The 9,764-nt window shown below is 42.1% G+C and overlaps 1 protein-coding gene across 6 annotated transcripts in view; it reads right to left on the bottom strand.

Annotated features, from left to right (window-relative positions):
• Positions 1–9,764, bottom strand: part of LOC122549096 (regulator of G-protein signaling 20-like) — a 242,919-nt gene that overhangs the window by 146,163 nt on the left and 86,992 nt on the right. For 2 of the 6 annotated variants that reach the window (XR_006311409.1, XR_006311411.1), the window contains exon 1: positions 2,710–3,080. The exons of the other annotated variants lie outside the window; for them this stretch is intronic. The gene's annotated coding sequence lies outside the window, so the exon portion shown is untranslated. Of the gene's footprint in view, positions 1–2,709; positions 3,081–9,764 lie in introns of those variants that run through there. 6 annotated transcript variants of the gene reach the window in all.

Below are 9,764 nucleotides of genomic sequence, written 5' to 3'. Positions count from 1 at the left end.
CTTTAGGGCCTTGGATAGAGGTGAGGGAGGAGGTGTGGGCGCAGGTTTTACAGTTCCTGTGGTGGCAGGGGAAGGTGCCAGGATGGGAGGGTGGGTTGTAGTGGGGCGTGGACCTGACCAGGTAGTCACGGAGGGAACGGTTTTTGCGGAAGACGAAAAGGGGTGGGGAGGAAATATATCCCTGGTGGTGGAATCTTTTTGGAGGTGGCAGAAATGTCGCCGGATGATTTGGTTTATGCGAAGGTTGGTAGGGTGGAAGGTGAGCACCAGGGGCGTTCTGTCCTTGTTACGGTTGGAGAGGTGGGGTCTGAGGGCAGAGGTGCGGGATGTGGACAAGATGCGTTGGAGGGCATTTTAACCACGTGGGAAGGGAAATTGCAGTCTCTAACAAAGGAGGCCATCTGGTGTGTTCTGTGGTGGAACTGGTCCTCCTGGGAGCAGATACTCCGGAGGCGGAGGAATTGGGAATACGGGATGGTATTTTTGCAAGAGGTAGGGTGAGAAGAGGTGTAATCCAGGTAGCTGTGGGAGTCGGTGGGTTTGTAAAAAATGTCAGTGTCAAGTCGGTCGTTATTCAGTTTTTACCTTATATCTGAGTCCATACAACCACATGAATCAGCAGAGAGGAAGGAACTACACCAATGGGCGGATTTCTGGTGTTTGGGGGAGCAGCCTCACCTGGCTGAGTAGCCGCGGCTCCAGCCCAGCGACGGGGGTTCATTCCCCTGCACGAGGCAGCGCAACAAGCTGTACCCAGTTTGCACACTTCCAACCGGCAAATACTATAGTTTTAAAAAAATACACAAAACGAGAAATGCCATTGACTGGAGCCTTACTCCACATAATGCACGCTGCAATCTTCATACCACTGACAGCTGGCCACTGAGTCCCGCCAACGATAGCGGTAAAATAATAATAATAGTTACAACAAGAGCTTGCCTACAATTATTGTCGGACCCATCTAGCTCCAATGTGGGGAACGCAAACCACCCTCATCCGACCCCACACCCGGGCTGGACACGCGAGGACTGCAGTACGCACGCTCTTCCCCTCGGCGAAGTGTGAGGGTGGGGGTTGGATGGCAGCCCCAGTACTCACGGTGCAACCACCTTCCCCGAGCGAGTAGCTCCAGCCTCCCCTCCCTCCAGGAGTCCCGCACTCAGCAACCCGCGCATGCGCACGGCCGCTTGCAAGCCCCTCATTTCCCCCTCCCGTTTGAGAGACCGGAGAAATAGAAAGCTCTCTTTCCGTCCAGAAATTCCCATGTTCCCTCCCTCCGGGTTTTCAAACCCTAGTGTGCATATCTCCTCATTTATCACCTCCAACTCTCGATTTGCACAACTGCAGGGCACAACTTGTATCTCTCAAACCAGCCAGCTCGTCCCGAATAAAATTCTGGCGTGAACCGTGGATGCCATAGAGGACCGATTAAATTGCTCAAATACACCCGTTCGTCCACCCCCTATCTAACCCCCGACGAACATGATGCCTTCGATTACGGTCTGCAGTTCCTTTCTCTCCTCAGTTATGTAAAATTCTCACGATGCATTAAATGTTTTGAGATGTCAGCGCAGATTTTTGCGTTAGGGATGCAGCATACAGAAAGCCGAAACAGCAACAGCAACATCCGCAAAGCCCATCCCAGGGGAATAAGCTCCCTCACAAACAAAAATAAACAAAAACCGAATTTCAATTACCATCCTATATTTGGGGATGACGAGGAGTGTTTATTATTAACAGATCTGTCCATATTTAAACAGCTGGCTAAAGTGGTACTACATAAATACGGACAGACTCAAATTGACTTAGGATCATTTGTACTAAAATCTGACAACAGCTAAAATTTATGGCGCGGACTGTGTGGCTATCTACAGTGACCGCGGTCTCATTTCTAATGCCGCATTTGGTTTTATTATCACTCCCTCTTAAAATACAATAATTGAAGTGCTCTGAACCATTGCATCCTCCCTGCCATTTTCTACAAATAGCTCAGCAGCATAACAAACAGGGCAGGGGGATGGTTTCTGTCGTCTACTGCAGGATTTTTCGTGTGATTACAGATTAAATTGTCAAATCGGAAGTGAAAAATCACAACAATTACAGCAAAAAAAATCCATAAGGAATTAAAATGCAACTGAAAATATAGCCAAATGGTCCACAGAAACAGGCAGAAGGTGGGCATAGGCAACCATAAAATGGACGGTGTGAGATTCAGAGCGGCGATTGTCTCTGGATATTGCTGAGGCAAATAGTAATTTATATATAAGAATGATAGAATATTTCCTTAGGTTAAGAATGACCTGATACATAAATAACATCACGTCACTTCCTTGAATTGGCCCGAGTTAGAACCGGGGCTCCCTGGTGACAGAGATAGTGCAGAGACCAGCCAGGGACCCAAGCAATCTGCTCACTAAGCTGTTGCCTATTGTGTCAGGCTGTATGTGCTGATCACTTCAATGTATATATCAAAAAGAAATATGTCATACATAACCACTAGCAGCGCGAAGATCAGACCTTGTGAGACATAACCTTAAATATAAGAAACTAATAATTGTAAAATCAAATTGCGTCAAATATAATTAAAAACATCGCTAATTGATTTTATATGAATCGGACCATCCTTTTAAACATGAACAATAAAAACTCAAACGAACAATGAAGGTAAGAATAGTCCTTAAATCAAGAAATGTCTACGCTTACACTCACCTTTCTTTGGTTTAAATTATTTCACTCGGCGCATGAGCTCTGTTTAAGTTTACGGATTTTTCTCTGCGTTCACTCGTCGTTGTCAATGAACATGGCTCACCTCGCCCGGAAGGTATCGCTCTCTCTCTCACACACACTCTCTCCCAGCCCTACCCCCTCCCTTATATAGAGAGAAGGTCGCACGAGCGAAAAGTCAGATCATCCGGCAATAATATCGTTGGTGGAATCGGTCGAAAAAGACGGTTGAATCGCCTGGGAGCTAGGGAGGGATGTAGCTGTTCCTCACACCTCCCCTTATTTTTCTAGCAGCAAAACGATCCGCAGTACATTAAAATCTCAAGTACATACCCTTCCATATCTGCCCAGTTATCATTAGCATTTAGAGCTGAAGGTATATGTCAATATTGCAACAGGTGGGCAATCAGTCAATAATAATTTATCAACATGCTATTTCTAAACATATTTTAATGCAAAATCAAATCAACACCATCAGCGTGAAAACGAAACGTGCATTGTACAGGTGGCCAGGGAGAATACATTTTCAATTTGTCTGTTTTTCGGTAATTTGGAACTGGGGCTAATTGGATTGAGAGGTCCATGATTGGTTTGGGTTCAGTGGCTCCAGAAGGGAATCTCTTCGGTCTCAAAAACCTCACAGCCAAAATTAGGGGGTGAGGTGCTACCATGTGGTTGCCTGGCAGCGCCGTTTGATCCTTGGTCGTAATGAGTGTCGAGTGGAACCTGCACTGTTATTACAGCACGGCGGAAAAAAGATCTTTCTCACGCATACAAGACCTCCTCAGAAAAATCTCAATCATTAAACAAAATCAAACTATACACAACAAACTTTTAGGATTTTAAAAAAAAGTTAATAAATGCGCGGTATGTACAGGATTCGTTTTGTGCTTTGAACCAAATACGAAAAGTACATAACTGAGCGATAAAACCCATCAGGTTTATATCTGCCTGTCTCCTTTCCTCTTTCATCGTTACCAGGTAAATCTCTTATGCAAATCTAGCATAAATCAACATTGACCAAATCACAATGAATTACGAGCTCAATGAAAATTGCTGGAGCCCTTGCTCTCAACGGGTGAAGACAAACAGCAACTTATGCAGTCTTATTGCCAAAATAAAATTATAATAGCCAAAAATATCTTCCGACTGCATTATCATTTTCTCCCTTTTCTTTCGAATGGTCATTGTTCTCCATGACAAGAAATAGCCAAGATTATGGATAGACCCTGTTACAATTTAAAAATACCTGCCGATGCTGGACATCTGAAATAAAATTAGAAAAAGCTGGAAATACACAGCAGATAAAGCAAAACCTCTGTAAAGAGAAACGGGATTTGTGTTTCAGGTCCATGAGCTTATTGCCAACTCTCCTGTGTTATCTAAGTTGAATAATAGGAGTCACAGGTGCCTTCAAATTTTGACTTGTGGACCATGGAAATTGCTAGCTGGCCAATATTTGTTCCCCTTGATAAGATGGAGATGATCTGCCTTCTTTAACCACCACAGTCCATATGCTGTAGGTAAATAGGGAGATAATTCCAAAATTTTGATCCAGTCACAGTGAATGAACTGTAATATATTTCCAAAGCAGCACAGTGAGAGGCTTAGATGGAAACTTGCAATGATGGTGTTCCCATGGTTGCCTGCACTTGCCTTTCTAGATGGAAGTGGTTGTGGGTTTAGAAGGTGCTGAATAAGGATCTCTGGTGAATTTCTGCAGTATATCTTGTAGCTCGTACACACTGCTACTACTGAGCGTTAGTGGTGGAGTGAATAAATGTATGTGGATGTGCTAATCAAGCAGGCTGCTTTTGCCTAAATAGTGTCAAGCTTCTTGAGTGTTGTTGGAGCTGCAATCATCCAGGTAAGTTGAGCATATTCAATTACATTTCTGACTTGTGGTGGTGAATAGGCTTTAGGAAATCAGAAGGTGAGTTACTCACTGCAATACTCCTAGTGCCAGGCCTGTTCTTGCAGCCATTGTATTTTTATGGCAAGTCTAATTGAGCTACTGGTCAATTGTAACTTCCAGGATGTTGGTAGTGGTGGAGCCATGATATCCAGGGCAGTGGTGAGGCTATCTTTTATTGGCGATGGTCTGCCTGACATTTGTCTGGTATGAATGTTATAAGTTGGGTGTTTTCTAAAAGCACAATAATGAACTTGTCCTTATGAATATAACTTACTATAAAAATGTTGTAGGGTAGTCACTGGATCTCTTAATAGTCTGGTTGCAGTGCCACTGCCAAGCAGTTCCCATCTCTGCTGAAGATGCAGCATAAACCTTCTTTGGGAAAGCAAGAGTGAGACTGACCTCAAACCAAAACAAAAAAGCAGTAGTGATCAAGAATTGAATTATGACATAAATAAGCCAGAACAATCTTTAGTTAATTACATCCAATGACTTTGAGATCAGTTTACTTGACAGTTGGGTGAAATAACAATAACGTGAACAAGTAGATTTGATTCATGATCGCCATGGTAATCAAAATAATATTGTAGTGAATTTAGTATTAAACACCAATGAGCAGGTTACAGATTTTCCATCATGTTTTGTTTAAACTTGTTCTCAGAATGTGGATGACATGACAATGGCATATTCATATTGCCATCTCAAAATGTGGTGAAAGAGCTTGTCCTTGTGACAGCTTCTTATACTGATTGTAATCCCACACTAGCTTTTGGTGGATAGGCCACTGAGGCCTGCTCTAACATTTGATAATATCATGGCTAACCTGAATATGGCCTTCATTGTACTTTGCTATCTACACCCTCTACCCTTTGACAATAAATGGGAGATACCTTATTTTTAAACAGAGCTCCCTAGTCTCTCCCAAAAGGAAAAACATCTCAGCATTTATGTTATACAGTCCCCTCAGGATCTTAAATGCTTTAACAAGATTACTTCTGATCCTTCTAAACTTCAATGGATCCAAGCCCAACCTGTCAAACCCTTCCTAATAAGGCAGCATCTTCATCACAGGAATCAGGTTTGTGCCTCTCCCTGAGCTGCTTTTCATGCAAACATATCCTTCTTATGTAAAGAAACCAAAACTATACTCAATATTCCCAATGTGGTCTCACCGGCACTCTGTAAATTTATAGTAAACCTTCAATGCTTTTATACTTTCTAATGTTATGTTAATTTCCTCTGCATTAACAGTCCACATTCCATTTGCCTTCCCATTCACTTTTGTATCTGTTTTCACATTTTTGTACTTCATATTTTAATTGGGAATTAATGGGTTTTGATCCAGTGTCAATGAAGAAACTATAATATTTGTCCAGCAGAGGATGGTATGTGACCTGGAAGGAACTTGTAAGCATTCTTTTGTCTTGGTGATAATTGATGATATTTGAGAAGTACTGGAGAAATAAACATAGAAAGTTGCTATAGTGCACTCTGCAGCTGCATTCTGGAATTGCAGTCCTCTGATACTGAAAGAAATGGATTTTGAGTCCAATAATTGGAGTATCAATCAAATTGTGATGAAAGATAATACATCAGTAATGCTTTTAGATTTGGATTTGAAAATTGAGACAGAGGGACTTTGGATATGTTCTGTGAATGTTTATATTTTAATGGTTATAAAGTCACTTTCAAACAGTGACCTGAATATAGCAGTTCCAAGAAAGCATATATTGGAGGTCGAGAACCTAGGAGAATCCGTTGTCATATTAATGGATGAAATGTTCATAGTGTTGGGAAATGCATTAAGGCAATTCATTTAGTTTGAATTAAGAAGAGAAGATTCAGTGTTTAAGTTGCAAAGAGCTCAGAATTCAGTGCAGAAAATTGCACATTTTCTCCGAGAAGGAAAACAAAATTCTTTAGTTAAATTAGTGGAACCAGTCAGCTCAGCAAAAGTAGTTTCTTGCTTGTGGAGCTTCCAAGCCAAGAGAAATTAGTTAGTGATGTTAAAGTTGTGGGAACTGAAGAAGCTTAAGCTACTGCAATTGCAAAATATTCATGTCAATGGAATTGAATTGTTTAAATAAAAGATTTTGGATGGCGCGGTGGGTCAGTGGTTAACGCTACTGCCTCATTGCACCAGGGATCCGGATTCAATTCCACCCTCGGGTGACTGTCTGTGTTGACTTTGTACATTGTCCCCATGTCGATGTGTGGGTGGCACGGTGGCACAGTAGTTAGCACTGCTGCCTCACAGCGCCAGAGACCTGGGTTCAATTACTGCCTCAGGCGACTCTCTGGATGGAGTTTGCACATTCTCCCCGTGTCTGCGTGGGTTTGCTCCGATTTCCTCCCATAGTCCAAAAATGTGCAGGTTAGGAGAATTGGCCAAGTTAAATTGCCCATAGAGTTAGATGAAGGGGTAAATGTAGGGGAATGGGTCTGGGTGGGTTGCGCTTCGGCGCGTCGGTGTGGACTTGTTGGGCCGAAGGGCCTGTTTCCACACTGTAAGTAATCTAATCTAATTTCAGCAGTCCAAGGGAAAGAAAGTGGAAAATGTCAATTAAGTAAAGATTTCAAAAAGCTAATATATGAGTGATATTTCCTAAGACTTGAGTCTCTGAAATGGACAGTGTTGTGAAACATGTTGAAACTCTGTTTTGATATTTGTTAAGATCTTTGTGACTGTTCTATTTATGTACAACTTTCTTTGTTTATTTGTTCTTACATGTAATAAACTTATGTTCTGTTAAAGAACATCTGCAACTTTTTGTGAATATGCTTCAGTGGTTACCACTATGTTTACCAACAGCAAAAAAAACCTAATAAGCAAAGTTTTGTTCTAATTGTTAATTACCATTAGCTAGGACCACAACAAAATACAATACACCATACTTAGCTTCTTAAGTTTTCTAGCAGCTGCATCCATTCAGAAAAGTGGGGGATATTCTAAAAGACTTCTGACAAAGGCATTGTAAATAGTAGAGAACCATTTAAAGATCAAAGATTGTGTTTGTTGTAGATTATTCAAGTTCTAGACAACTATTGTACCAACATTGCCAATAGGGTTTGTCCAGTTAAATCTTTGGTTAGTTGTGATCTCAGAAATGTAAATGGTATGGAAATCAGCAAAAATGCTACTTTTCAAGGTCAAAGAGGGTTGGTCACCTTTTTTTAGACATTGTCATTATTGGGCACTTATGTGCCTTGAATGTATTCTACCACTTGTCAGCCAAAGCTTCGATGTTATGCAGGTCCTTATCCTCATTGACATGAACTGCATTATTACTAGAGGGGTTGTTAGTAGAATTGACCACTGTGGAACCATCAACAAACAGTTCTACTACAGCAGATGACAAAGGGAATTCAATGATGAAAATGACTATACTGGGTGCACTTGCTCTAGGAACTATTATTGATGTCCTGTAGCTGTGTTGATCAGCCCATGACAATCACAATAGACTTCTATTTTTAAAACATTATTGATGGGATGTGTCCATTGCTGACTATTTTTTATTCATTCACAGCATAAGGGTGTCACTGGCCAAGCCAACATTTATTGCTCATCCCTAAGTTAAAAATCAACCACATAGCTATGGGTCTGGAGTTACATGTAGGCCAGACCAGGTAAGGATGGGAGTTTCCTTCCCTAAAGGATATTAGTGAACCAGATGGATTTTTCCTGACAATTGACTTATGGTCATCATTAGACTCTTCATTGCAGATATTTATTAAATTCAAATTCCACCATCTGCCATGGCAGGATTCAAATCCAGGTTCACAGAACTTTACCTGGGTCTCTGATTAACAGTCCAGCGATAATACCACTAGGCTATTTCCTCCCCAGTAAGGTCAAAATTTATTGCCCTTGAAAAGGCGGTGGTGAGCTGCCTTCTTTGAGTTGCTACTGTTCGTGTGGTGTAAATTGACCCATGATGCCCTTAGGGAGGGAATCACAGGATTTTGACCCAGTGACAGTGAATGAAGGGATATATTTCCAAGTCAGTACAGTGCGTAGCTTGGAGGGGAACATGCAGATAGTGTTTCTGCATCTTGGCTACCCTTGTCCTTATCAATGGAAGTTGTCATGGGTTTGTAAGGTGCTGTTTAAGGCTCTTTGGTGAATATCTGCAGTACGGTGGCACAGTCGTTAGCACTGTTGCCTCATTGTGCCAGAGACCCGGGTTCAATTCTCACCTCAGACGACTCTCTGTGTGGAGTTTGCATATTCTCCCCGCGACTGCGTGGGTTTCCTCCGGGTGCTCCGGTTTCCTCCCACAATCCAAAAAAAAATGCAGGTTAGGTGAATTAGCCATGCTAAATTGCCCGTAGTGTTAGATGAAGGGGTAAATGTAGGGGAACGGGTCTAGGTGGGTTGCGCTTCGGCGGGTCAGTGTGGACTTGTTGGGCCAAAGTGCCTGTTTACATATTGTAAGTAATATTATCTTATCGATATCACTCGCTGCTGCTACTGAGTGTCAGTGGGAATGGATGTGGTTTATGGATGTGGTTCTAATTGAGTAGTCTGCTTTGTCCTGGGTGGTGTCAAGCTTCTTGTGTTTTGCTGGTAATGCACCCATCCAGGCAAGTGGGGAGTATTCCATCACACTCCTGACTTGTAGTTAGTAAATGGTGAACAGACTTTGGGGATATAGGAGGTGAGTTACTCATCATATTATTCCTGGTCTCTGACTTGCTCTTGTAGCTATTACATTTATATGGTGAGTCAAGTTGAGTTTCTGGTCAATGGAAGTGGGAAGATTCAGTGTTGATAAAATCATTGAATATCAGTGGTAAGATTATCTCTTATCGGAGTTATTTATTGCCAGGTAATTGTGTGGTCCAAATTTGACTTTGCCATTTGTCAGCCCAAGCCTGGAGTTTGACCAGTTCTTGTTGCATTTAGTCATGGACTGCTTCAGTATCTGAGGAATCGTGAATGGTGCTGAACATTGTGCAATCATCTCCACTTCTGATCTTATGATGGAGGCAAGGTAATTGATGAAGCAGCTAAAGATCATTGGGCATAAGACACTACTGAAAATGTGTTGCTGGAGAAGCGCAGCAGGTCAGGCAGCATCCAGGGAACAGGAGAATCGACGTTTCGGGCATAAGCCCTTCTTCA

The sequence above is a fragment of the Chiloscyllium plagiosum genome, chromosome 4 (assembly GCF_004010195.1).
Source record: "Chiloscyllium plagiosum isolate BGI_BamShark_2017 chromosome 4, ASM401019v2, whole genome shotgun sequence".
In the NCBI taxonomy this organism is placed as follows: Eukaryota; Metazoa; Chordata; class Chondrichthyes; order Orectolobiformes; family Hemiscylliidae; genus Chiloscyllium; species Chiloscyllium plagiosum.
This window is presented reverse-complemented; position numbering and strand designations above follow the sequence as displayed.